The sequence below is a fragment of the Vombatus ursinus genome, unplaced genomic scaffold (genome assembly GCF_900497805.2).
Source record: "Vombatus ursinus unplaced genomic scaffold, bare-nosed wombat genome assembly UNPS02015404.1, whole genome shotgun sequence".
NCBI lineage: Eukaryota > Metazoa > Chordata > Mammalia > Diprotodontia > Vombatidae > Vombatus > Vombatus ursinus.
In genome coordinates this window covers 140,334-167,561 of record NW_020955182.1, presented here as the reverse complement: position 1 = coordinate 167,561, position 27,228 = coordinate 140,334, and the positions used below count along the sequence as shown (strand labels likewise).

The window sequence follows — 27,228 nt, the reverse complement described above, 5'->3', positions numbered from 1 at the left end:
TGTGATTTGTACTGGGTCACACAGGTGGTAAGAGACAAAGGCTGCGTTCGAACCCATGTCTTCCAAAGCAGACTCCTGAATGCACCCTTTCCACGGTACCATCTTGTCTCACCCTGGCTGCCTTCCTCTTCGTGGGCTAGTTCAGCACTTTTGCCCAGGGCCTAGAATTGCTGTATACAGCTCTCATAGCTGCAGCAGATGCCCAGGCGAAAGAGGCTGCAGGGCGCTGAATGCCCACGCCCCGAGAGCCAGCGGCTCCTCCTTTCCTCGGGTTCTGGGTCACCCTCTTCTTGGCCACGCCCGCCACGCCGTGGGGAGTTAGGGGAGGCGGGGCAGGGTGGCGCCGGGGCCGCAGTGATTGGCAGATGCCCGGGCAGGGGCGGGGATGTGAGGGGAGCAGAGAAGCGAGGGACAGTGGCCGGGGCTGCTCCTGGGAGCGGAGCCGGCCACGCGCAGGGCGAGGAGGGCCCCCGGGTGGACGCGCGCGTGCTGGCCTGGGGAGTCGCGAGTGGGTGAGTGATGCGGATTCCTTTCCACCCCTGCCCCTTCACTCGGACCAGAGAAGCTCCCAAGAGGTACTTTCTCTTGGGCTAGCGTGCCCTGCCCAGGGGATGGGGGCCATTTATTGATCCCGGGCGACACCACGCCTTTGCCCTTCCCTGGGCTGATGCTGCCCTGCCCGCTTCTCTACTTCACATCCCGTGGTACCCTATACTCATCTCTGCGTCCCACCGCCCCAGCAGGACTCTAGGTGCTTCTAATCCCCTCACCTTCTTGACGTCCACCCCACCCCCCACCTGCTCTACTGCCGCTTTAGCCTAGATGAATCTATTGCTGGAGCTCAGACGGTGCTTTCCTTGGGGATCGTGTGGAGGAAACATCTGCCCGGGGAGACAGGTGCCCCCCTGGTGCCGGGACTGCCCGTGTCCTAGGCTGTGCCTACTCCTAAGCTTCCCCTCCTCAGCTGGTACTGGGGAGGGAAGCCCAGGTGGCCCCAGGGCAGGGCAAAAGAAGAACCTGACTGACTGCCCACCCTCCTCCCTTCGCGCGCCCCCGGGAATTGCACGTGGATTATCATGTGGAGATTCTACACTTGGCTCACTAGTAACCTACCGGAACGTCCCACGTTGCTGCACCTTTTTGTTAGGGAAGGACCAGGTTTTTAAGAAAGGACTTTTTCAGTATCTTGAACCTGGAACTGGGTGGTTTGCTGGACTTCTGGTCAAAGCTTGAGTCTTGAACACCCTCTCATCCCATTTATAGCCAACAGCTTCTCAAGATGTTTGTTTATTTGTTTATTTCCCCTAAAGATGAACAAACCTAGGTGGTGGAGAAGTGGGGGTGGAGGGGAAACATCTCCAAGTCCTCCAAACCTTAGAGATGTAGAAGACGTCTTGTTTCATTTTTTAGTAAACTATGAACTCTGTGCCAGTCATTCAAACACACACACACAGACAGACAGACAGACAGGCACAGAAAGAGAGAGAGAGAGAGAGAGAGAGAGAGAGAGAGAGAGAGAGAGAGAGACAGAGAGAGACAGAGAGAGACAGAGAGAGACAGAGAGACAGAGAGAGACAGAGAGAGAGAGAGAGAGAAACACTTGTTTATTGTAGCTGTTGCTAATGAATACAGAACTTCCCGTGAGAAGCAAATCTCCCGACTCGCCTGGCCCCTCCCCTGCTGTCACATCCAGAATACTATTCTATGGATTAGAGAGTCCAGGCTGGAATCAATTGCTTTATCGAATACAGTAGACTGTTGGACAGAGAGAGATTCCTTGAGGGCTTCGTTGTCCTTTAGTGTCTTTTATAAAAATAACTCCATTAATGTATGCTAAACCCACTTTAATTTGTGTTTGCTCTTAATGGTAGCAATGACAGTAATATAATTTACTGGTGTCAAAGGACTAATAAATAAGCTCTTTGACCACGGGGACTACTTTGGTTTTACCTTTGTGTACTAAGTGCCTAGCACAGTGCTTACTGCATATTAGGTGAGTAATGCAGGTCTGTTGTGCTGAGTTAAATGTTATTGACTGATAAATACAGTAGGATGATTTTAAATCAAACAATGGAGAACACTAAGCTTGGATTTGGGGGTGGGAGGTGGAAATGAATGTTGATATTAGATGATTAATCCAATTTTGTTGTTTCCTTTACTCAGGAGAGCAGATGACAGTGTATGCCATTTGATTTATCTTGGATTGTTTTAGATTTGTGGACATTGCATAGCCAATAATACTATTTATCTTGAAGTATACTAGTTATTTTGAAGTATAATGTATTCTGTACACAGTGTGTGTGCGTAGGTGCCATAGAGATAAATGAAGACATCTATGACCCAGTCCTTACTCTCAACATGTTTATAATTCATTATTATAATTCTGTAATAAGGATTGCCGTCGTGGAGCAGTTAGGTCATAATAGAGAATAGTGACATTTCTTGCCTTCTTGGTAGGTAGGGAGGAGAAAGGGAGTTTGGAACTCAAAATAAAAATATATTTAAAAAAAAGAAGAAGAAGAAGAAGAAGAATGCCTAGTCCTATAGCATCATCAGGAGAATGTTGTTGCCAAAAAAAAAAAATAGATGGTTCATTGTAATAGGAAACAAGTTGGAATCATTGAAAGTGCTTGACAATTCCTCAATTGTTGACTAGCCTGATTTCCTCCTATTTGATTCTTGACTCAGCTCATTGTCTGTGAACAGCCCATGGCCAAGATAGAGTATTGAGCCTGTGGCTAGGGCCTCCCCAACTCAGTGACCCTGTATTTGCTTTTTCTCATATGTATACACATTATTTCCCCTCAAAGAATGTAAGGCAGGGGCTAGTTTGTTTTTTGTATTTGTATCCTCAATGCATCTAACACATAGTAAACAATTGTTAGTGCTTGGAGAAAGAGAGAGAGAGAGAGAATGGAAAGATGCTTCTTAAGTCTCTCTGTGTACCAAACACTGGTATGTACCACATACAAGAGTAAGTCTGTATACCAAGGTACTGGTGAAAAGATGAAATAATCCCTGCTCTCAAAGAACTCCATACTCTGTGTGAGATGATAGCACATAAAAGAAAGTTCAGCTGCAGGGCACATGGCAAGGCCAGAGGTTGTATTGTATGTGCACATTCCTGTACCTATACATACACGCTCTAATAGATTAATTCAACAGACTGGTCATCCAGCTTCATGTTATATCTGGATAGTAATCCTTAGGGGGAAAAAAATCACTTCACCTCTGTCTGTCTCAGTTTCCTAATCTGTAAAGTAAGGATAGTAATAGCACCTACCTTCTAGGACTATTGTTAGGATCAAATGAGATCATATTTGTAAATGCTTTGCAAACCTTAAAGTGCTACATAATAAATGCTCTTCTTATTAATCCAGTTTTCAATATCTTTCTGTGGTTTCACCTCTTCACTTCTTTCCACCTGTGTCCTAAAGTTCTTCCCTTTCAAAGCCTCATCCTTTGGTTTCACGCTCCATTAATCTTTCCCTCTTTTTCTTGCCCAGTGCATCATTATACTCTTGTTCTTCTTTTCTGTGTAAAAATCTGTGCAAAATTCTCCTAACCTTAAAAAGACTCCTTCCCTTAACCTTGCTGTGGTTCATCTCCTTTCACCCTCTCACTGTAGAACTTCAGGAAAGTTGGATTCAATCATTAACTTTACTTTTCTCACCTCCAACATTTTGGCTCCTGACTCCGCTGTTCTATTGCTCTCCCCTCCTGGATCACCAAACTCAGAGGTCTTTTCTCAGTGGTTTTCCTTGACAACTGAATCACCCATGAAACTGTCCACTGCCTCTTCTACTCTGTGAAATGGTTGTTTTTCCTAGCTTTTCTTAACCATCCCCTCTTTTTTCTCTTTCTGTCTCCCTCATTGCCTCCTCTTCTTCCTCCCTTCCCAGCATTCTTCCCTAAGTCCATTTCTCTTCTTTCTTTTTCCTCTCTACCACCTGTCCCCAAACTTCTGTTTTGCAAAGCTTATCTCTGCCATGTGTTGAAGTATGACCTCTCTAAATCACTCCCAAATCTTTATTTCCTTCACCAATACCTCCTAAGTTGCAGGGCCACGTCTCCAACAATGACTGGATGTCTCCATATCTCTGCCAGAACCTCAAACTCAATATATCTCAAACTGAAATCATCTTTCCCCCAAAACTTGTTCCTCTTCCTTACTTCCCCATAATCTATTAATGGTGCTAACTTCTGCCAGGCACTCACACTTAAAACCTCAGAGTCATCTAACTACCTCCCCTGTCATGCTTCCCACTCCTAGTTGATCTACCAAACAGTAGCGATTTTCCTTCAGAGCATCTCTGAACTACATTCCTAATGCCTCCACTTTTGCTAGCTCAGACCCTCATTACCTCTGTCCTAGACTTTTGCAGTATTCAGTCTTCCATACTCAAATATAATTTACCCACCCCATCCATCACACATATTGCTATGAGATTAGTTTTCCTAATACAACAAATGGATTGGGTGCTGCCTGTAATAAAAACTTGCATTTATGTGTACTATGTTGCAGTTTTAAATATGCCTTCATTCACATGCTATCATTTGGTCTAGAGAACAACTCCAAGTTAGGTCAAGGGAAGTGGTATTGCTCTTGTTTTACTGATAAGGAAACTGAGGCTCAAGTAGTAATTTCCTCAAGGTCAAACTGGTAAATTTAATATTCTAACTCAAGTTCATCTGATTTAAATTCAGGTTCTCCTACCATTTAACAAAATTCAATAAACTTTTATTAACTCCTGCTTTGATTAGAAAGAAAGCAGGAAACTGGGGGGAGGGGATTACAATGGATTTCTCTGATAAAGGACTTGTTTCTCCAGTATATAGAGAACTGAGTCAAATTTATAAGAATACAAGTCATTACCCAATTGATAAATGGTCAAAGGATATGAACGGGCAATTTGGAAAAGAAGAAATCAAAGCTATCTATAGTCATATAAAAATGCTCTAAATCGTTGTTGCAAATTAAATGCAAATTAAAACAATTTTGAGGCTAACATGACAGAAAAGGAAAAAGAACAAAATCTGGAGGGGAGGTGGAAAAATGGGGATACTAATGCTTTGCTGGTAGAGTTATGACCTAATCCAACCATTCTGGAAGGAAAATCTGAAACTATGCCCAAAAGACCCAGCAACAGCCACTATAATGCCTGTATCCCAAAGAGGCTTAAAAAAGGGAAAAGGACATATATGTAAAAAAAAATTCATAGCAGTTTTTTTTGTGATAGTAAAAAAATTGAAAATTGAAGGAATGCTCATCATTGGGGAATGGCTGAACAAGTTGTGGTATATGGTTGTGATGGAATACTATTGTGCTATAAGAAATGATAAACAGTATGGTTTCAGAAAAACCTGGGAAGACTTACATGAACTGATGCAAAAGCAGAATCAAGAGAACATTGTACATAGTAACAGTAATTCTGTTTGATGATCAATTGTGAATGATTTAGCTATTCTCAACAATACAATAATCTAAGACAATTCTAAAGGAATTATGATAAAAAATACTACTCATCTCCAGAGAAAGCACTGGAGTCTGAATGCGGATGAAAGCATACTTTTTTTTTAAAATTTTCTTTCTTTTTCTTCTGGTGGGAGGAGAGGGTCTGTGTCTTCTTTTGTAACATGGCTAATATGGAAATAAGTTTTACATGATTGCACGTATATCAATGATATTAAATTGGTTGCCTTCTCAAGGAAGGGAGAAGGGAGGGAGAGAGAGGGGGGAGAACTTGGCACTCAATTTTTTAAAATGAATGTTAAAAACTTTTTTACATGTGATGGAGAAAAAATAAGTAATTAAAAAAATCTACCTCCTGCTTTGTATAATGTACATGTGTGAGGCACTGAGGATACAAAGAAATAGTCCCTGACTTCAAGGAGCGTTCATGCCACTGGGAGAGGGGAGGAGATTCCCCAAGTATGCAGAGAAATGCAAGGTCATTTGAGGAATGAGAGAATACAAACCACTAGGTAGAAGGGGACATCAAAACATAACTTGGCAGAAGAAAACAGCTGTGACTTAAAGGAAGGTCCAGATTCCAAGAGGCAGAGAGGTGAGGAGCGAGAGAGGAGATGGAACTTGGGAAACAGCTGCTAGCAAACCTGTTTGGCTGCACCTTAAAGTGTATGAGGAGGAGTGATATGAAATAAGGCTGGAAAGGTAGCTTGGTCCCTGCTTGTGAAGGGTCTTAAATGTCAAGTTGAGGAATTTGTTTTGTATCTGGCACATAATAGGGAGTCAGTGAAGGTTTGAGCAGGTGAATGACATGATCAACCTAGTACCTTAGCAAGATTAATTTGGCAGCTATGTGGAGGATGGATTAGAGATGACAGCAAGGGGAAGAAGGATGATTCCTCCTCAAAAACTGGAGCCCAAAAGCTTTAGCAAACTATGCAATCTTGATCACCCCCAAGGGTTCTTCACCTTTTTGTGTCGTGGTCCTCTTTGGCAATCTGCTGAAGTCCATAGGCTTTTCAAATAACGGTTTCTTGCCTACATTCAAATTGAAGAAACTGCTAACTTTCAGTTAGAGGTTAGTGGAAATAAACATGTAAAATTTCCCCATCCAAGTTGTGGACCCCTTGAAATCTATCTATGTTCTGCAGATTCCAGGGTAAGAAGCCCTGCTCGAACCTGACTTTCTAATCATACCTTATCTTAGTCTATTTTATGCAGTTTTTTGCTCTAAGCAAATTTGTTTGCTTGACTCAATTTGAAGTCAGAGGATGTGGGTTCAGGTCCCAGTTGTAGTACTTGTGGAACTTTGTAGTGCTTGTAATAAGTCACTTCCTTTTTTGTGGGCTTGTCTCCTGATCTGTAAAATGGGGAGACGGAAGGTGTTGGACTGCAATGCTGTCTAAGGTCCTTCCAGTTCTAAGTCTATGACTCTATGAACTTGTTCTCTATGTTTTCCTGTGTCCGTGTGGTTTGCTTGCATTTCTCTTGCCTGGAATACCTTCCTCTTCCTTCTCTCTCTCTCTCGCTCTTTCTCTTTCTCTCTCTCTTCTCTCTTTCTCTGTCTCTCTCTTCCTCTCTCTTCTGTCTCTCTTTTCTCTCTGTCACTCTCTTCTTTTCTCTCTCTTCTCTCTCTGTCTCTGTCTCTCTCTGTCTCTGTGTCTGTCTCTGTGTCTTTCTGTCTCTATCTCTCTTTCTCTCTGTGTCTCTTTCTCTGTCTCTCTCTTCTCTCTCTCTATCTCTCTTTCTCTCTCTTCTCTCTGTCTCTCTCATCTCTTTTCTCTCTCGTTCTCTCTTCTCTCTGTCTCTGTGTCTCTCTGTATGTCTCTGTCTCTGTCTCTCTGTGTCTGTCTCTGTGTCTGTCTGTCTCTGTCTCCTCTTTCTCTCTCTCTTCTCTTTCTTTCTCTTCTCTCTCTGTCTCTCTGTGTGTCTCTGTCTCTGTGTCTCTCTCTGTCTCTGTCTGTGTCTCTCTTCTCTTCTCTTTCTCTTCTCTGACTTTCTGTGCATCTCTGTCTCTGTATCTGTCTCTCTTTCTCTCTCTCCTCTTCTCTCTCTGTCTCTGTCTCTCTTCTCTCTCTTTCTCTTCTCTCTGTCTCTCTCTGTCTCTCTTTGTGTCTCTGTCTCTGTGTCTGTCTCTGTCCCTCTGTCTCTCTCTCTTTCTCTCTCTCTCTCTGTCTCTCTGTCTCTCTGTCTCTCTGTCTCTCTCTCTCTCTCTCTCTCTCTCTCTCTCTGTGTCTCCTATTGGTGCTTGAAGGTCCAGCTCAAATGCTACCTTTTTTTCTAGGCAGACTTCACTGGTGGCAGCTCAAAGCTCTAAGTAATAAGAAATAAATGAATAGAGAGTTGGTCTAAGAGCCAGGAAGATGTGAGGTTCAGTCCTGCCTCTGACACAATGCTGCCTGTGTGACCTTGGATAAGTCACTTAACTTCCCAATGTTCTAGACTATATGTTGAAGAGCAGCTGTCGATTTGTAGTTGGTGCTGAGAGAGGTTTTAAACTCACCTGAGGACTGAACCAGATTACAATGTAATTGGGAACAAATAAATAAATAAAATTACACATAATGTAACAACACAGATAATGTTAGTTGGTACTTTTCCAAGTCACTAGAAATCCAGCAGGGAGCCCTTTCTACTTGAGCTCAATACCACTGTCTTAAACCAATGAAATCACAGGTCCCATCCCTAGCCTCATATAAATGTCAGCTGGTGTGTTATCCATGTTAAATATTCTTATGTCAGATTGAGTATCATTTGAATCCTAATATGAGGGCAGGAGTGCAGCCAGGTGGCACAGTGGATAGCATACTGGGCTTGGAACTAGAAAAACTCATCTTCCTGAGTTCAAATCTAGCCTCAGATGCTTATTAGCGACATGACCCTGGGCAAGTCACTTAACCCTGTTTGCCTCAGTTTCCTCATCTGTAAAATGAACTGGAGAAGGAAATGCAAAAGACTCCAGTATTTCTGTCAAGAAAACCCAAAGAGGGTTATGAAGAGATGGACATGACAAATGAATGAACAACAATGTGGAGACAGGAAGCTACAGTGGAAATAAAAACAAACAAACAAAAAACATTGAGTTTGGTTTCAAAGGACCTGGATTCAAATTTTGACTGTAAAATCTACTCTCTGATTGTAAATAAGAGTCTTTATTTCTTTGGTCTGTGCTTTCCTCCTTTTTAGGATGCAAAGGCTGAACTAGGTCACTAATGTAATAGGTCTGTGATTCTAGGTATAGTACTTAGTATAAGGGAGGGATTAGTTTTACACACACATGCACACACATATCTTTATACTGGTTAATATTTGCATGTGCAGATACTGATGGCTCCCTCATCCAACTTTTGACAGATGACCCTCAGGGAGAGGTACTGGGATGATGTAATCAGGGCTCTAGAGAGATCCTGACAGCCTGGGATGATGGATGGGCTACATCTAACAACATACAAATTTAATAAGTATAAATGTAAAGTCCTGCATTTAGTTTTAAAAAAATCTAATTCCTAAGTATAGAGTGGGGGAGGGAGGCAGAGAGGCAGTGAGCAGTGCATCCAAGTGCCTTAGCTCAGCATTTCACTTGTAGCTGTCACCCCAGAAGCAGTGGGGAGAGAGTGAATCTTTACGAGGAGATAAGTGACACGGTCAGATCTGTGCATTAGGAAAGACAAGATGAAAGGACAGAAAGCTCAGTGAATGCGAATTCTGATGTGGCTGCAAAAAAAAGTGAATTTGATCTTAGGCTACATTAGGAGACAATATCCAGAACAAGGGAGGGGATGGTTCCATTGCATCCCTCCCTCTCAGCCCACATCTGGAGTGTTTTCTTGGCAACATATTTTTAGGAGTTATACTGACAAGCTTTTGAAACGCATCTGAAGGAGTATATCTAGCATAGTCAAGGGTCCTCAATGCAATCTTGTTATTCAAGCAGTGATGAAGGAATTGAGGACATTTAGCTTGTAGAAGAAAAAAATCATGGATTGTTAGAACCGAAATGAACCTTGGGTGTCATCCCAGGTTGCTGGATGGCTTAGTGGATAGACTGCCTGACTTAGAGTCACGAAGGGCAACCCCAAGCTGACCCCAGATACTGACTAGTTCTTTGACCCCTGGCCAAGTCACTTAACTTTACTCATCTGTAAAACAGGGACAATATAGTAGATCTTCCTACCTTCCAGAGTGTGAGGATCAAATGAGATAATATTTGTAAAACATTTTGCAGCCCTTCGAATGCCACATAAATGCTAGCTCTTATTAAATGCAAGATCTATACAGAGTGACTTCTGGTGGCGGGGAAGCAGTAATGATGGGAAGATCAGATGCCTGAGCTGAGCCTTGAGTGAGTCTAGCTCTGTTCCTGTCCTCGAACCGGTCCATTGAATTCCATTCTTTGACTAGACAGGCTCAGGACAGCCTGCTGAAATGCACGGAGACCAGAAACAGAGCATCCATGGGGAAGAGGTTTTGTCTGAAACACAGAGTGCATGAGGTAGAGTACTGAGTAATGTGTAATTTGCCTGGAAAAGTATACTGGAACCAGACTGTGAAGGGCTTTGATTGCTAAACAAAAGAATTTGTGAGTCAATAGGGACCCATGGACATTTCTCAAGTGTGGGACTGATGTGGTTGTACTTGTGCTTTAAAATATGGAGGAAGGGGGCAGCTAGGTGGTGCATTGGATAGAGCACTGGCCTCAGAGTCAGGAGGACCTGAGTTCAAATCTGGCCTCAGACACTTGATACTTACTAGCTGTGCAACCCTGGGTCACTTAACCCCAATGCCTAGATGAAACAAAACAAAACAAAACAAAACAAAACAAAATACAGAGGAAGAGTCTGGATTCAGCATGGCCAGTGAGGAGGCTATTAGAATGGTACAGGCTAGAGGTAATGAGCATCTGTATGATGATGGTGGCTGTTTGGGGGAAGAGACAGGAATGGAGAAAAGATCTATGTGACTGAAGGAACTGGGGGTACTTAGTCTGAGGGGAGAGATTTGCTAACAACTGAGAGTAATCTTCAAGCACTTGAAAGGATTTCTTGTGGAATAAAGATTGAACATATTTAATGTAGCTCCTGATGGGATAATTAAGACTAATAAGTGAAGATTAGAGAGAGGCAGATTTTTGCCTATTAAGGAATATATATATATATATATATATATACATATATATATATATATATATACACACACATATATATACACACACACATTCCTATATATACATATACATATGTGTGTATGTATATGTATATATAGTGTGTGTATATATATATTTATATATTATAAATATATATATATATAAATATATGTATCTCCTAAGCATCAGAGCTGTTTAAAAAAAGAAATGGAAAAGGCTGCCTTGTGAGATAGCCTCCTATCTAGGGATGTTACCCATCCCTAGATATCCGTGGACTGTTTGTCTGAATATCATAAAGACGATTTGGCTAAGCTGTGGACTGACTGATGTCAAAGAATCCTTCTGACTCTGAATTCCTTACTTGTTTTCTATTTATTTGCATTCATGGCTTTTTTTTCCCTTGACTAGACTGTAAGCTTCTTGAGAGCAAACATTATTTTCTTTGTATTCCCAACACCTGGCACAGTACCTGGCACATAGTAAGTACTTAGTAAATTCTTATTGAATTGGATATGATAAGTAAAATGTAGCTTCTCCCTAAAAGACAGTTGAGGACCCCAGCACCATCTCATTTAGTCTTTCCCAGGCTCCAGCACTCCTTGTGATGATTTGAGTTCTTAGAAGTCACCATTAGGTCATGGAAGAACACCAGCTTCTCTGTTCTTGTCTCCTGCTGCCTGTCAGAAGCCCCACATAGACCTCTCAGCCTCCTAAGTGTCTGAGGCCCAGAAAGGTGACCTGCCTGTCTATGATTACAGAACTAGCAAGTTTCAGAGCAGGGATGATTTTGTTGATAACAATAAGGGGCAAGTGATAGGGACCTGGGGGAAAGTCCATTTGGATTCAGCTGAGTGAGCTTTATGAGAGCAGATAGTTCCATTTTTGTTGGAGGAAATTGTAAATTCAGTTCTACTTTTAAGTTTTGATGCCTTATCACAATCAAGGCATGGCTGTTGCCTTCATCAATAAATAATAAGCGTATTTCCTCTTCACTCCACTGCATTATTACAGAGCTGAAGAAAATCATTTGGCATCTCCCCCAGCTTTTTTCTGAAAGAATGCGTCATAGAATCAAAGAGCTATAATGTTTTAAGCCAAAAAGGAATGTTGAAGATCATGTCATCCAACCATTCATTTTACAGATGGGGAAACTGAGGCCTGGAGAAGGGACTTGCAATGAGAAGAAGTGAGCCTAGAATTCAGATCTCCCAACTTCGAGTTCCATTTCACACATGCAGGGTGCCATGATGCTTAGGTGCTTCTCCGCTTGGCCTTAGAGAACCCTACCTGTCGCTTTGCTCTTTTGACTGAGTTAGACTGTGGGAGCTCATATCTGTGGTGCAGCCTTAGAACATCCACCCTAGCTGTGATACTGTAGGTTACCATCTCTTCCTGCTTCTAGACCTGTAACAGAGCCTAGACCTGTAACGCCTTGTTGGTTCTCCCCCTCTTCCTGCCCTGCTCCCCCCCAGAAGCGGATCTAGTCTGATCCAGGTTATGGGAGTTGTTGCTCCCTGGGCCCCAGCTCAGTTCAATTTGATTCAACGATTCAGTAAACATTAATTAAAGGCAAGACATTCTGCTAGGTTTCACAGATAAAATATGAAAAACAAAGATAATATCCCTGCCCTTAAGAAGCATATGTCCTAGAAGAGTCATAGAACCACAGAAATGTGTTATGGAAACATAGATTCAGAACTGGAACGGAACTTAGACATCATCTGGTCCTCCATTGTTTTATTAAAAAAGGAAGCCCAGGCCCTGAAAATTGAAATGACTTGATCAGTGTCATGCAGGGAGGAAGCAATAAAGCTGGAATGCAAGCCCCGGTCCTTTTATTTCAAATCTAGCCCTGTTCCCATGACATTTCATAAATATGCAAACATTAGGCTATAATATGTTAGGATACGGTGAAGTCCATAGGAAAGGTCAAAAAGGTCTAAAAGGCTGAGAGATCAAGGAGGGAGGGACAATTCCCTCCTTGGGGAAGTCTTCATGGAGTAGGGGATTTTGAAGGAAGAGAGGATTTTAACAGCCACAGATGTGAGTGGAGTCCAGGGAAGGGATGACATCTATAAATACATAGAGGCAGGATCGGAAAGAGCACGGCCCAGAACAGTGACTTGTCTTGTTTGTGAGAAGCGCTGTACATGGCGGGGTCGGGGGGAGGAATGGGAGATGTGTGGGGGATGGAGAGGCATTCCATCTTCCCTTTTTCAACCCAAGGAATGCAATTTTAGAATGTCTCCATTTCATTGTAAATGATCAGTCACGTCTAACCCCTATTGTTTGCCTTCTTTTACCTCAGTTCTTCATCGTAGACAACCAAAAGACAGACTGACAGAGTCCTCCTTGTGTCAGACCCCCAAAACTAACAGACTTGCAGATTAGGACATGTTCCCTGAAACATGCATGCACACACACATATACACATACACACACACAACCCAGCCTCCCAAGCCCTGTGATTTTATCTAATTATGAATCCAGTAGGACAGCGTTTTCTGTATACTACAAGTACACAGAAACTTAAGATCATAGAATCATCTAGAACTGGAAAGAAACTCTGAGGCAATCTATTTCAACACCATTTTGTAGATGATGTAACAGAGACCCATGTTGGAGAAGAGACTGGTCCAAAGGTCATATTAGTAGTAAGTAGTAAAAGCAGGATTTGGGCCTGGGTCTTCTCACTCCAATCCGTTGCTCCTTCCATCGTGCTTTGCTGTGGAAGTCCACTTGCTTCGTGGAGAGTTCCATTCTCACTGAACCAACTGGTGCTTTTCCTTGCCTTAGCTTGCAATAATAAATGAAATAAAGCCTTTTACTGCTTTGTACCCTAAGTTATAAATAATGTTTTTTCTTTCCAAAACAGAAATATGAATGTAAAAGTAGATTTGGACCAGATTTTTTTTGGGGGGTGAGGTGGGAATTGAAAGCTCTGTTAAAGAGTTTGAATTAATGATTGAATTAAGATGGTAGAAAGGGGAATAAATAGAGAAAGCAAGAGATATTGGGGAAATAGACTCCACAGGCCTTTGCAATTGAATGAACATGGGTAATGAGGATTGGGGAAAAGAATCAGAGACTATTGAAGCCTAAACACTAGGGGAAAAGTGAGAAATCCACTTTTGGACATTTTGAATTTCAGAGCTGGTAATTCCTCAGCCATAAAATGAGGGTTTTAGACTGGATGACTCATAAAGTGTCTTCTAGCTCTATACCTACGATCGTATGAATGAATGGATTTACTAAGTTCTTACTATGGACCAGGCACTGTGCACTGGAGAGACAAATACAAGCAAGGAAAATAGTCCCCCCTTCCCTCAAAAAGCATACATTCTAATAGGGAAAGATAACGTATATGTGAAGTGGTGTCTAGGGAGTAGTGCTTTGGAGAGGGAAGTTAGAGAGGAGGATGATTCACAAAATAGGGCAGCTGATTGAGAGAATCTTGACAGAAATAGTTGTATTGATATAATTACCATTCTCTGAGGGAGGGCAGGGGGAAAGCAGGGGCAGGACTCACCTGATAGCATGGCTTGGAGAGCACAGTGGTCTTCCTAATGTGACATGGTGACCTGAGACTAGTCAAGATAAAGTGAAATGCTCCACAATCAGTACATGTAATCTTATTATCAAGGGGATGCATTAGCCAGCCTTCTTACCTTCAAGGGTTTTAGAGTCCACTAGAAGAGGTTGTGTCTGTGATCAATTATGATGAAGAGAGTACACGATTTCCAGGAAATGGTTCGCAAAGATTTTGTTTATGGTGGATGGATGTTTGTAATATCTTTGTTTTTCACATCACTTGGATGAATGGATAGGAGACCCGCTCCATAAAGAAACAGGAAGACTTACCAATCTATTACGTTACATTTTGGGAAGGAGAGTTGAAATCATAAGGGAAGGTGGGGGCAGGGGGAGGTATTTTAATAACAAGTATTTTATTAAACACCTACTGAAGTACTTTACAAATATCACATTTGATTGAGGCAGATGCTATTATGATACCATTTAACAGTTGAGGAAACTGAGGCAGTCAAAGGTTCAATGACTTATTAGCTTGTAAGTGTCGGAGGTGGGATTTGAACTCTATTCACTGCACTATCTAGCTGACTAATAAGTTCCTTGAGACCAGGGACTGTGTATCCCCAGCTTTGCTTATCGGTTGGTACTTAATAAATGCTTATCTGGTTGTTCTTTCTCCCCACTCAATCATCCTTCACTCAGCTGTCAAATAATCAGTCTTCACAAAACGTAGATCTGACATGTCACCACTGGTTCAATAAAGTTCAGTGACTTCCCATCACTTCTAGAATCAAACTTAAAATCCTCTGTTTGGCATTCAGAGCCTCTCACAACCTGTCTCTTTCCCACCTTTTCAATCTTCTTACTTTCTCCAAAGCTCCTCACCCTCAAGTGGCACTGGCCTCCTTGATGTTCCTCTAACAAAACCCTACATCTCCCACCTCTGGGCATTTGCCCTGGCTGTCTCCCATGCCTGGAATGCTCTCCCTAATCCCTAGTTTTCTTCAAGTCTCAGAAAAAATCCCACCCCTAATCCCCCTTAATGCTAATAACTTCCCTATATTGATTATTTTTAATTTATCCATATATATCTTGGTTATAAATAGTTATTTTCTTGTGATCCTCCCCAGTAGACTGAGATCCTCAAAAGCCAAAACTGTCTTATGTCTTTCTTTGTATCCCTAGTGCCTAGCACAGTGCAGGTGCTTAATACTGGAGTCAGGAATATCTAGGTTCAAATTTGGCCTCAGACTCTTATTAGCTGTTTGACCCTGAGCAAGTCACTTAACCATGTTTGCCTCAGTTTACTCATCTGTAAAGTGAATTGGAGAAGGAAATGGCAAATCTTTGCCAAGAAAATCTCAAATGGGGTCCCGAAGAGTCAGACAAGACTGAAAACGACTGAATAACAACAAAATGGTTATTGACTAACTATTGAGAACTGAATTGAATCCTTCAGTGGATAAAGGTGATATTTTCCAAACCGCTGTGCAGATCCCTTAGAGGGAGGACAGGGTATACCAGGAATCTGGCTGTTATGTTCAGGGAAGGAGGAGGATAAGGAGGGGAAGAAGGGAGCTTAAGATTCAGAAGGAAATGCTAATAGGACCAGCCGAAACTCTATCTATTTTTGCTTTGTTCAGTTTTATTCTTGTGTCCTGTTTTGCCTGAACCTTTTTTTGGACTAGTAACAGTTCTTCTGCAACTATTGTGTCTGGAGTAATTGATCTGAGCAAGCTGACCTATATCTCTTCGCTTTTAAAGCCTGGCTCCCAGAAATAGCTTGTCTGCTCCTGCTTCTGCTCTCTCCACCCACTCACTTCTCCACCTCTTAGAATCAAGATTCTGACTCCAACACTCAAGCTGTTCTCTCTGAGGTTACCAGAAATCTCTCAACTGCTAAATCTGACAGACCTTTCTGTTCTCATCCTTCTTTTGGCTAGATTTGGTACTGCTGACCATCTTCTTTTCTCTGGGACACTCTCATTTGTTCCTTAAAACAATTCTATACGGTAGGTGCTAAAAGATGAATGGATTCATGGACAGATGGATAGATGAATGAAGATGGACAGATGGATAAAATATTTATCAAGTAATTGCTATGTATTGAAGGAAGAAGAGAGGTGACTCAGTGGATAAAGTGCTAGGCTTGGAGTCAGAAAGAACTGAGTTCAAATTCAGCCTCAGACACTTACTAGCTGTGATCCGGGGTAAGTTATTTAACCTCTCTTTGCCTTGATATACTGCAGAAGGAAATGCAAACCACACCACTATTTCTGCCAAGAAAATCCTATGGACCACATTGTCCACAGGGTCATGAAGAGTCGGACACCACTAAACGACTAAACAACAACACTCCATACTGTGCTAAGTACTAATGATACAAATACAAGCAAGCAAGATAATCTTCAATGAGCTCACAATCCAATGGGGAAGACAATAATTCAATTCAATAAATATTTTTTCAGCAGCTACTATGTTCCAGGCACTATGCTAAGTCCTGGGGATACAAATAAGACAAAGAAAGATAGTCCCTGCCTTCCAGGAGCTTAGATTCTAATTGGCACACACAAAAGGAAGCTGGAGTGGGTGGAGGGGAAGAATGGACACCAGGCTTCTGGCACGTAGGGGATCATATTCCATGGAATTCAACCAAGCAGAAGTATGGATACAAATTAAAGACTTACAACACATACAGAATGGCAAAAATTCCAGATATTCCTATCACCATTCTACAGATGAAGAAACTAAGAAATGAAGTTTAATGACTTGCCGAGAGCCACATAACTAGTGTCATAGCAAGAATTTGAACCCAGGTCTGCCTGATTCCCAATCCAACCTCCCATCTCCTACGGCAGGTTGACATTCAGTAACATTATTATTTTTATATATGACTTCTAAAATTATAAGAAATATTTAGTTCCAACATTTCTCCTGATCCCTAGTCCCACATCCCTAGCTGCCTACTGAACAGATCCATCTGGGTAGCCCCCAGATCTCAAACTCAATGTGACTATAATAGAATGCATTATTATCCCTCCTTTCCACCCCGACCCCTACACAGGTACTTTCCTCCAAACTTCTCTTTACTGAAAATACCAGCATCGTTCTTGTGACCCAGGATCACAGCTTCAGTTGTCCTTGAAATCTTCCCTCTCCATTCTCGAAATCAACAAATTCCAGGCTTGAACATCTGACTTTGGGTTCCCAAGTCCAGATCAGATTTGAACAGGCAATTATTTATGGCATGGGATGGAAATTCAGTGAGGAAGTAATTGCATAAGTAGAAATACTTATGGAAGTAGGAAGTAGGAAGACTCTGGCAAGCAGAGGAAGCATGGAATTATTATTTCACCTTTTAATTTTCACATGCTTGCGTTTCCTTGTCAAATGTCAGTTATTAACATTCTAGCCCTGCCATAAAAATCATTTTAAAAATGACTCCTGTTTATCCTAAGAGACTAAATACCACAAAGGCCACAAAATAGCACATTAACATCATAGATTTAGAGTGGAAAAGAAACTTAAAAGCCATCCAGTGGAACTTTCATTGAACAGTTAAGGAAACTGAGGCCCAGTAAAGGTAAGGTTAATTATTTGGTTGTTTAGTTGTTTTTCAGTCGTGCCCGAGTCTCTGTGACCCCCTTTGGGGTTTTCTTGGCAAAGATACTGGAGTAGTTTGCCATTTCCTTCTCCAGTTCATTTTACAGATGATGAAACTGAAGCAAATAGGGTTAAATGATTTGCCTGAGTCACACAGCTAGTGAGTGTCTGAGGCCAGATTTGAATTCAGGAAGATGAGATTTCCTAACTCCAGGCCTGGAACTCAATCCACTGCACCGCTAGCTGCCAAGGTTAAGGTAATAAGGGATAAAGACAGAATTTGAACCCAGGATATCTGATTCCAAAGACACAGTTAAAACACTTTCCATAACTAGGCCCTGAGAACTTAAGTGCTCAGGGATTACTCAGTGCTTATCATAGTACTTGGCACATAATAGGTGCTTAATAAATGTTTATTGATTGATTGATTGATTGATTGAGCAAAGGTCTTCCAGAATCTTGAGGCTGTCTATCCACTATGCCAGGCTACCTCTTGTTAGGAGCCATTAAGCCCCAGTTACCAAGAGAAATAGTTCAAAGATTGTGTACTTTGGGGCGGGGCTGCTAGTTTCACATCATATAATTAGCCTGGCACACTTGTGTTCAGCTGCTGTAAGAGTTCAAAGTTAATGGCATGATGTGATTAGACAGGTGGGCAGCTGGGGAGATGACCACAATTGAGGCTTTTCAAGGGAAGCCAGCATTTGTAGGGGCATAGGGGTTGTTCTGGCATCAGGGCTGCCCTTCCTGCCCCTCTAAAAAAACAGCTTTAGTGACAAGAAGGCAATCTACACATGCTTGTGCAGCCCCAAGTGGACATTCCAAAGCAAATTTTGAAATAGTCAGTGTCTTACTTCCAGAATAAGTTTCTACACGTGCTGGAGGTTGTCATAACAAGTGTTCAAGAAAAAAAAAATGACAGTATTTCTGTTTTGGTCACATTTCTATCATAAACACTGTATTCATTGAGCATTATTCTAGAGTCAAGCATTGTCTTCCTTGGAGAGAAAGACGCAAGTTGGTAGAGTTCATGCATGCTCTTGGATGTGTCTCTAACACAAGACATTTTGAAGTTACTTTCATAAGAATACCGAACCAGGAAAATGTTATCATATGATAAAACACATTCCTCCCAGTAATGGAACAATAGTCACTTACTTAGTCTTTCCTGAACACCCCTGGAGAAAAGCTCTTCATAGACCCCTCCCAAAGTAATCAAAGGGACTTCCTTCCTCTAATGAATGATTCCTTCAGAACAGAAGTGAGGGTATGGCCATAGGTGGGTCCTGTCTTCCTTTGAGGGGATGGGGAGGGCAACATCACACCCTATACCGGAGGTATCCCTCCTTAAGTTTGCTTCCCCTTTTCCATTTTCTGGACCTGGTTTTTGTTCTTGATCTTTTATACACTTTCCTCAAATTCAATTCAATAAACATTTATTAAAAGAAAGAGGTTTTGACCTGAGCAGAAGGATTTCATAGCAGAGCATTGTTCCTTAAAAATTTTGATTAAGTACTGATAAAATTTTGATTAAGTACTGATAAAATTTCCTCCCTTCAGGAAAGTCTGGAAAGAACTTTTGAGAAGAGATATTACTGCCTCATTACTACTGTATTCATTATTTTAAAAAAATACATTCAAGTGAAATCCAAAGGAGGTTTGTGCTGTGCTTCCACGTAAGGAAGGGTTAATTCAACAAGCCCTTACTGGGCATTCGCTTTGTGCCTGGTCCTGTGGCTTATGGGCCCAGGAGACAAAGATGAATTAAAAACCAGGACAATCTGTAGGGGAGGTAAGAGGCACACACAAAAACCACTCTACAAGGAATACTTTGGAGTAGGAGAGGCTAAAAAGCAGTACTGTGAGAATTTTAAGGAAGAAGAGGCCTATTCAGATAAATGAACAGTGGATGAGAATGCTGGACTTGGCAGTCAGGAAGATCAGAGTTCAAATCCATCCTGTATGTAACACTAGCTATTATTATATCATGCTAAGTCAATCAGACTCAGAATATGATCATTCAGCTTCTCCTGGGCTCTGAAGATCCCCAGTCCTTTCCTTCCCACTAGGATTGTTTGTCCAGAGCTCCTCTGAAATATATGTGGGAAAAAATAGTAAGACTACCTCCTGTAGCTCAGCTTTCTGATCCAGCTAATAAGTGTCAGGGGTGGGATTTGAACCAGCTTTTCCATGACCAAGTTCAGCTCTCTCCATTGGCATGCTGCCTGTCGATTAACATGTCTTTCTACAAGGAGATGGCTGCTGGTTCAGCTGCTAAATGAGGTTCTCTGCTTTTTAGATGCCCTTTGGAGAAAGACTGAAGCAAATAGCCCTTTGGCAGAGGGAGGGAGAGATTAACTGAACGGTAGTTTGAGTTGAAGCCAAACTCCCATTTCAGTGACACTGACCTGTTTCGCCTCTCAAGAGGCTCATTCCTTTCTCTCCTGTTTTGCTCCGTGCCCTTCTTTGGAGCTGGCAGATTACTAATTGTATGAAAGCTCCTGCCTCGAGCCAAATGCTGGTTTCAGCTTCCCCATCTTTCCCGGCCAGTCATTTGGAAGATGTAGAAATGAGTGAATTCCCATTGGAGTGAACTCTTCAGTAATGATTGCATTGCAGTGATGTTGGAATGGTTAGCTGTAACATCTGTTGGGCTGAACAAATGTGTTGGACAGAAAGTTGGCAAATTTGCAAGAACTGAAAGCCATTTCTTCTAAGAGTGGACACAAGGATGAGCTATTCATACAGTAGCTGTCTTGGAAATACTATTTGGAAAGCATTTATTTAACGCAGGTATACTTACATTTTTTTAACTTAAAAAAGGGGGAAAATAAAAACCCAGAACCTGGACTGGAAAGGGAATTTTGAGGTCATCATTTTTCAGGAAAAACAATAGGCCCAGAGAAGTAGCTTACCCAAAGTCATAATTTGGTATTATGAGAAAAAGACTGATCATAGAAAACTTGGGTTCATAGCCTTGCTCTGTTTCTTTTCTTTTCTTTCTTTCTTTCTTTATTTTAAGGCAATTGGGATTAAGTGACTTACCCAGGGTCACACAGTTAGTAAGTGTCTCAGGCTGGATTTGAACTCAGCTCTTCCAGGTGCTCTATCCACTGCACCACCTCGCTGCCACCTAGCTGTGTGCACCTCTTCCCCCTTTTCTTATGATGTATGATATGGCCCTACATAAGTCCCTAAACTTCTGGGCTTCAGTTTCATCATATGTAAAGTGAGGGTAATAATACCCTAACCCAGGACTATTGTGTGTCTCCAGTGAGAGGGTGTATGTAAAGCAGTTTGTAAGCATTAAAGGGCTCCATTAATGTTGTCATTGTTTTCCTCTTCTTTCATGGGGAAGTTGGATTCTATCAGCTCTGAGGTCTTTTCCAACTCTAAAATTCCATGTTGCCTCCTGGCTTTCCAGGATCTCACACTGACACCCTCACCGGATGTCTCCCGATCACAACACTTTTCCCCCATTCCCTTAAAATGGCTTTCTTGTATCTTGTATCATTTCCCTTGGGCCCTATTATTTGCTTTCTAATGTAACAACTGATTATCTGAACAAATGTATGTATTCTACTGATTGATATGAAGTGATGTATATTTCTAGCTTTCAGCAGCATTTGAGTTTAAGGGAAGATATTTAGAGATGCCCTTACTTATAGAAATCCATAACTAATGATGAGCCTGTGAGGAAAGGATTTTTCTTTAACTTTTACCTTTCACACCTGGCTGCCACCTTCCTTTCTTTTTTAAATTAAAAAATTTTTTTTTTGTAATTTATAGAGTAAAACAAGCATTTCCATAATACGGTATAATTAAAAAAAGATGATTGCACATGAAACTGCAAATCTATTATATACAACTTGCTATTCCTTTTAGATATGTAATAAAGTTATCATGTAATTTTTTTTTCTCTTTTTTCTTCCCTCCCCTTCCACCCTGGAGATGGCTACCATTAGACACAAATATGTGTATATACAAAAATCATTCCATACAAACTTCTATTTATCAGTTCTTTCTCTGGATGCAGGTAGTGTCTTCCTTCATATGTCCTTTGTAGATAAAGGTACCTAAAAAACCTCTCTTCTCTGATATGAAGGATCAGCTATAGATGGGGTAAAACTAGCAGACATTTCTTTCTGTAACCCTAGCACTTTACACCCATTTACATGGATAATCGTTTCCCATTTGGCTGTGCTCCTTAGCACTTCCCCATCATGCCCACAAGAACCCCATTTTCCTGCAAGATCACATTTGCCATAGTACTCACCCTCTTTCCCTGTGGGGCCCATCTGATTGCAGAACTCCTCCCCAAAGATCCACTTAAGAAGGATTCCCAGGCCAACATCTCCTCATTTCCTTTGTCCCTTTGGATTTCTCTGTCATTCCTCAGTGTGGAGGTGGGGAGGGACAGGTAGAGGGGTACCTTTTCCCCTCCCCCTTTTCAACTTCCTTTTGAATTAGATTAGATTGTAAGCTCCTTGAGGTCAAGACTTTTCTTTTTCCATATTTGTATCCCCAAAGTTTAGTACAGTGTCTGGCATATAGGAGGTGCTTACTCAGGTTTATTGAGTATCTCATTTGCTCCTCACAACAATCCTGTGAAGGGGATACTGCATAGTAACATCTCCCCATAACAAATGGGGAAACTAAGAATAGAAGATGTTAGATCTACTTGTGGCCATGTAGCTCGTAAGCATTAGAGGTATGATTCAAATTCAGGTTTCTCCTCGCTGTTTCTTGCCCTGCATTTCCCCAGAACAAAGGTCAGGTATGGAAGAGGGGCAGGGAGAACCAGCTGGTCAGTGCTCAGCATTCAGAGCACATTCTCACTGCCCTGTTGCCTGTTGGACTGAGAGGAAAGGCTGATCAACAAGCCTGACATAGAAAGCAGAACCTGCCGAAAAGTTGAGAAATCTGAGCCAATGTGACTGGCATGAATCATGGAGGTGGCAGGATTGTGGGGCTTGCAGGAACACTAGTGATCATGGTCTCCATACTTTTCTTTTTCAGGTGAAGGAACTGAGGTCCAGAAGTGAAGTTATAAGCCTCAAATCATCCAACCAGAAATTGAACACAGGTGTCCTGGCTCCAAATTCCAATTCTATTACTTATTCCTGTTTGACTTTGGGTAAGTCACTTAACTTTTCTGGGCTTCAGCCTGCTTATTTATGTAACTCTCTAATATAAAATTAGTTTCTTTTAATCCTAGGGAGCTATATAATGAATCAACCCCACTGGTTTACCTGTAAAATTAGAGGGTTAGCCTAAGATCCAGATAATATCTAGTTCTAAATCCTATGAGCCTGTGCTCTGAAATTCCATGCTGTAATGATTCTTCATTCCCCCTAATTTTGAGATCAAAAGTCTCCGTTTCTTTCTTGGTTCTTCCTCAAAAAGGCAGTTTCCTCCAATTGAAAAATATGGTCCAATCAAGTCAATAGCACACATTAAGCACCCAGTGTATGCCAGACACTGTGCTAAATGCAAAATAATGTGCTTTGATGACTTTGGGTAGAAGGGAATGCATAAAACTTATTCATGAATGCATGAACAGGAAGGTGTAGCAGAAATAGTTGGGAGTCAGGACCTGGGTTTAATCTCAACTCTGCCACTCACCTCTTCTAGCTGGCTTATTTGTAGTAATCAACAAGCACATATTGACTACCTACTAACTGCAAGATGTCCTGGTAGATGCTGAGTATACAAATAAAAAGAATGAAACAATTTCTCCAGACAAACAGCTCACATTTTAATGGAGAAGACGAGCATATACACACATATACACATATACATATATACACACACATATATAAATGTACTTATATTACATAGAATATATAACATATATATTCTATCATATCATATGACATCATATATGATATATATTATACATTAATATAGTAGTTATATATGATGTTATATAGAATAAAGAAAAAGAATACATGTAGTTGCTGAGCCTTAAAAGGTAGTTAGAGTTCTAAAAGTCAGAGACAAAGGGAGAATGTCATGTATTGGGAACAGCAAATGGCCTTTCTGCCCTGCCCACCAAGGAGGCACAAATTCCTTGAGTGGGGTGACTCATGAGTCACACCCAGTAAATCCTGAAGTCAAGACCAGAGCTCCTTTTCTAGTGGAGAGTTTGAGGATCAGTTAGCTAATAATTTGATCCAGATTTCCCTCTCCCATCCCCAATGCCTGGTTCTGTTTGACCCAGGCAAGAACTCTATGAAACCACCTGGCTGTGGGCACCTTTCTATCTAGGGCCCTGGTGTACCTGACTTGCTTCCGTCTCGTTGACCATCCCTTCTTATTAGGTTTCCCCTCAATAAAGCTGAATTGCTTCACTTTCACTCCATTAACTTCTTCATTTGCTTTTGTCTCTCTTGTGTTGCATCACATCTCAACCACATCAATTTTTGCATTAAAAGCCTAGACCATTAACCAACGCTGGGATTAATGGTCTCCATGGCCATTCCTACACCCGTGCTTCCCCAGCCACAACGTAGGGAATATAGAATATAAGAACTGGACTAGAATTCTACATCCCAACATTAGTACCTCCTCAATTATCCTATATACCAGCCCCAGATATGCTCCCCTTGAAATTTTTCCCCAGGCATCCTAAGTGGCTTATAAGGGAGATTGCCCCCTTTCCTCTCACTATACCATGGAGCCCTGAATCTCACATAAACTAAATTAAGATAGCCAGCTTGGCACATGAGAGGCATGGGAGGGAGTGATGATTAATGAGAATGACAAGAGAGATGGGAATAAGTTAGTAAGTTATCTGAGGATAGATTTGAACTCAGGTCTTCCTGACTCCAGTATCCACTACACCACTTAGATGCCTTAACACATGGTCACACATGTTCTGTAGGACTGTAAATATGGCTGCTGTGTGAAAATTGGAGTGGATAATGGACAGACTGGATTCAGGGAAACCATTTAATAACTACAGCAATAATTTAGTCAAGAAATGTTGAGGATCTGCACTGAGGTGGTGATGGTAAATAAGGGGAGCACATAGTAGGGGTTAATAGAATCAGTATTTTGCACCTGATTAAATATCTGAGTTGGGGAAAAGCAAAGCCAACTTTGAGGTGGTAACTGGAAGGATAGTGGTGCCTTCCTCAGAAACTGGAAAGTTTGGAGAAAGGGGAATTTTGGGCTGGAGGGAAGACAATGAGATATGTCAAGTCTGATAGGCCAGCTTAGATGTGGAAATGCAATCATTTGTATTTGAGGCTGAAAGCATGGTAGCTAGCTGTGAATCCCTGGGAAATCTTGACTAGGGAATGCACCCTTTTTGAGCGATCTAACTTTCACTGTAACTGTCTTGCTCTCTTCCATGCTGGACTTAAATCAACCTTAAAAGATTCAGAGGTATTACGGAAACGTTTAGAAGGAGGAGAATGATATGGCAAGCTGTTTCTTTTTTTCACCCCAACCAAAAGCTGAATGTGAAAGGGACCTAAATAAATAACCACAGGAACTGAAACTCTATTTCAACATCATTACAACTGGAAAGTAAAGATTGTTTGAGTGTTTGAATGCCATGGAGTCCCCTTCCTCTAGTCTAGGGGCTTGCCTTGGAGAAGTGAAGCCCTGAAGCTGAGTTGTCTGTCCAAGGGTGTCTGTTCCGGGTAGACACAATCTACCCCTCCCCAGACCTGCTTTTTGTCATTCCCTTCAATTTGCTGGAATATGACTTTATTCTCTTTCACTCTGTTGAAACTGTTCTCCAGGGTCATTGGTGACTTCCTAATCCTCAAATCCAAAGGTCTTTTTCTCAGTCCCCTTTCTCCTTGATTAGTCTTAGCTTTTGGTGTTTACTAAATTACTGCTATTACTTAATATTCTCCCCTCACTTAGCTTTCTTGACTCTGCTCTCTCTTTGTTCTCCTCCCTTTTCACTGACTGCCCCTCTTCTTCATTACCTCTTATTATGTGCCCCTTTTCTTTCAAACCTAGGTGTTCCCCAGAGCTCTGTCCTTGGCCCTTTTCCCTTTTATCTTTACATTCTGACCTTTGGCAATTCCCAAAGGTCATATCTATGCGATGATTCCCAAACCTTTATCTCCAACCCCAATCTCTTTCCTAAGTTCTGAACCCGCATTTCTGTCAGCCGATCAGATTTCTTCACTTCCTTGTCCGCACCTTAAAGTGAACATATCCAAAGCTGAGTGTGTCAAGGTTCGCTAAAGCCTATTCCTTCTTTGACTTCCACTTTCTATTAATGGTTCCAGAGTTCAGTCAGTTGTTTGTACTTTAGACATCAGAGTCATTTCTAATTCTTTTCTCTTTCTTCTTTCCTTAGGTCTAATTAATAGCCAAATGCTGGTGTTTTTACAACTGTGACATCTCTTAGATCCACTATCTCTGTTACCACTGTAGTCTATACCCTTCTTTCATGCACATACACACAGTTTATCTGTATTTGTTTGTCTGTCTGTCTGTCTCTGTCTCTTTCTCTGTACATACACATGTATGTATGTATGTGTGTATGTATGTTTGTGTGTGTGTATTCCACTACAGGATATTGCAATAGAGGAGATAGATAGTTATGTAGATTGATAGATAGATAACTTCTACTCCAACAACCAGTGGTGGAAAGAGAACTAGATAGATGTGTTGAGACCAGGGTTCAAATCCTGACTCTTAAGTTTACTAATTATGTGACCTTGGTCAAGTCACTTCTCATCTCTAAGCCCAAATTTCCCAGAGAAAATATCATAGTTACATGTGTTTTGTAAACCTTAAAGTGTGATTTAAATGTTATCTATTGTTTAACCTAACCACTCTCCCAGCTTCTAGTCTTCCATTCAGTCGATGAACATATATATTAATCACCTACTGTGTACCAGACACTGTGCTAAGCTGTAGGTATACACAAAGAAGCAAAAGACAGTCCCTGCCCTCCAGGAGCTCACAGTTTAATGGAGGAAACAACATGCAAACAAATATATACAAATAATATATAGGATCAATAGGAAATAATTAACAGAGGGAAGGCACAATAATTAAGAGGGGATGGGGAAAGCTTCCACTAGAAGAAAGAAATTTAGTTTGGACTTAAAGGAAGCCAGGGAAGCTATAGGCATAAGGTAAGGAAGAAGTGCGACATGGTTGGGAATGGCTAATCCAAACTAGCTAAGAAATCACTGGGGCCTGGATGTAGTAGACGCAGCATTCCATCCCCAGCATTCACTCTCCCTCCTCATTTCGCCCACCCCCCCCAATTCTCCAATGGAAAGAAAGAAGTATCTTTCCTTACCTCCTCCTAGTAGCTTTTGAATTATGTAATTTTCAACTTTGTCTTGCCATTATGTTTATGCTTTTCTGAGATTCCACTCAGTTCAGTCCACATCAGTTTATATGAGTCGTCATTCATTATTCTCTTTCTTACAGAGCAATAATAATCTGTTATATTCATCTACAACAATTTGGTTAGCCATTAGTTGAGATAGTGTTA

The 27,228-nt window shown here is 41.4% G+C and overlaps 1 protein-coding gene across 5 annotated transcripts in view; it reads left to right on the top strand.

Moving 5' to 3' along the window:
• The first annotated feature begins 456 nt into the window (after positions 1-456).
• The window catches only part of RASSF4 (Ras association domain family member 4), an 81,134-nt gene continuing 54,362 nt past the window's right edge, over positions 457-27,228 (top strand). For 4 of the 5 annotated variants that reach the window (XM_027847397.1, XM_027847400.1, XM_027847399.1 and 1 more), the window contains exons 1-2: positions 457-512; positions 22,767-22,884. The gene's annotated coding sequence lies outside the window, so the exon portion shown is untranslated. Of the gene's footprint in view, positions 513-559; positions 576-22,766; positions 22,885-27,228 lie in introns of those variants that run through there. The other variant, XM_027847396.1, reaches the window with a different exon arrangement.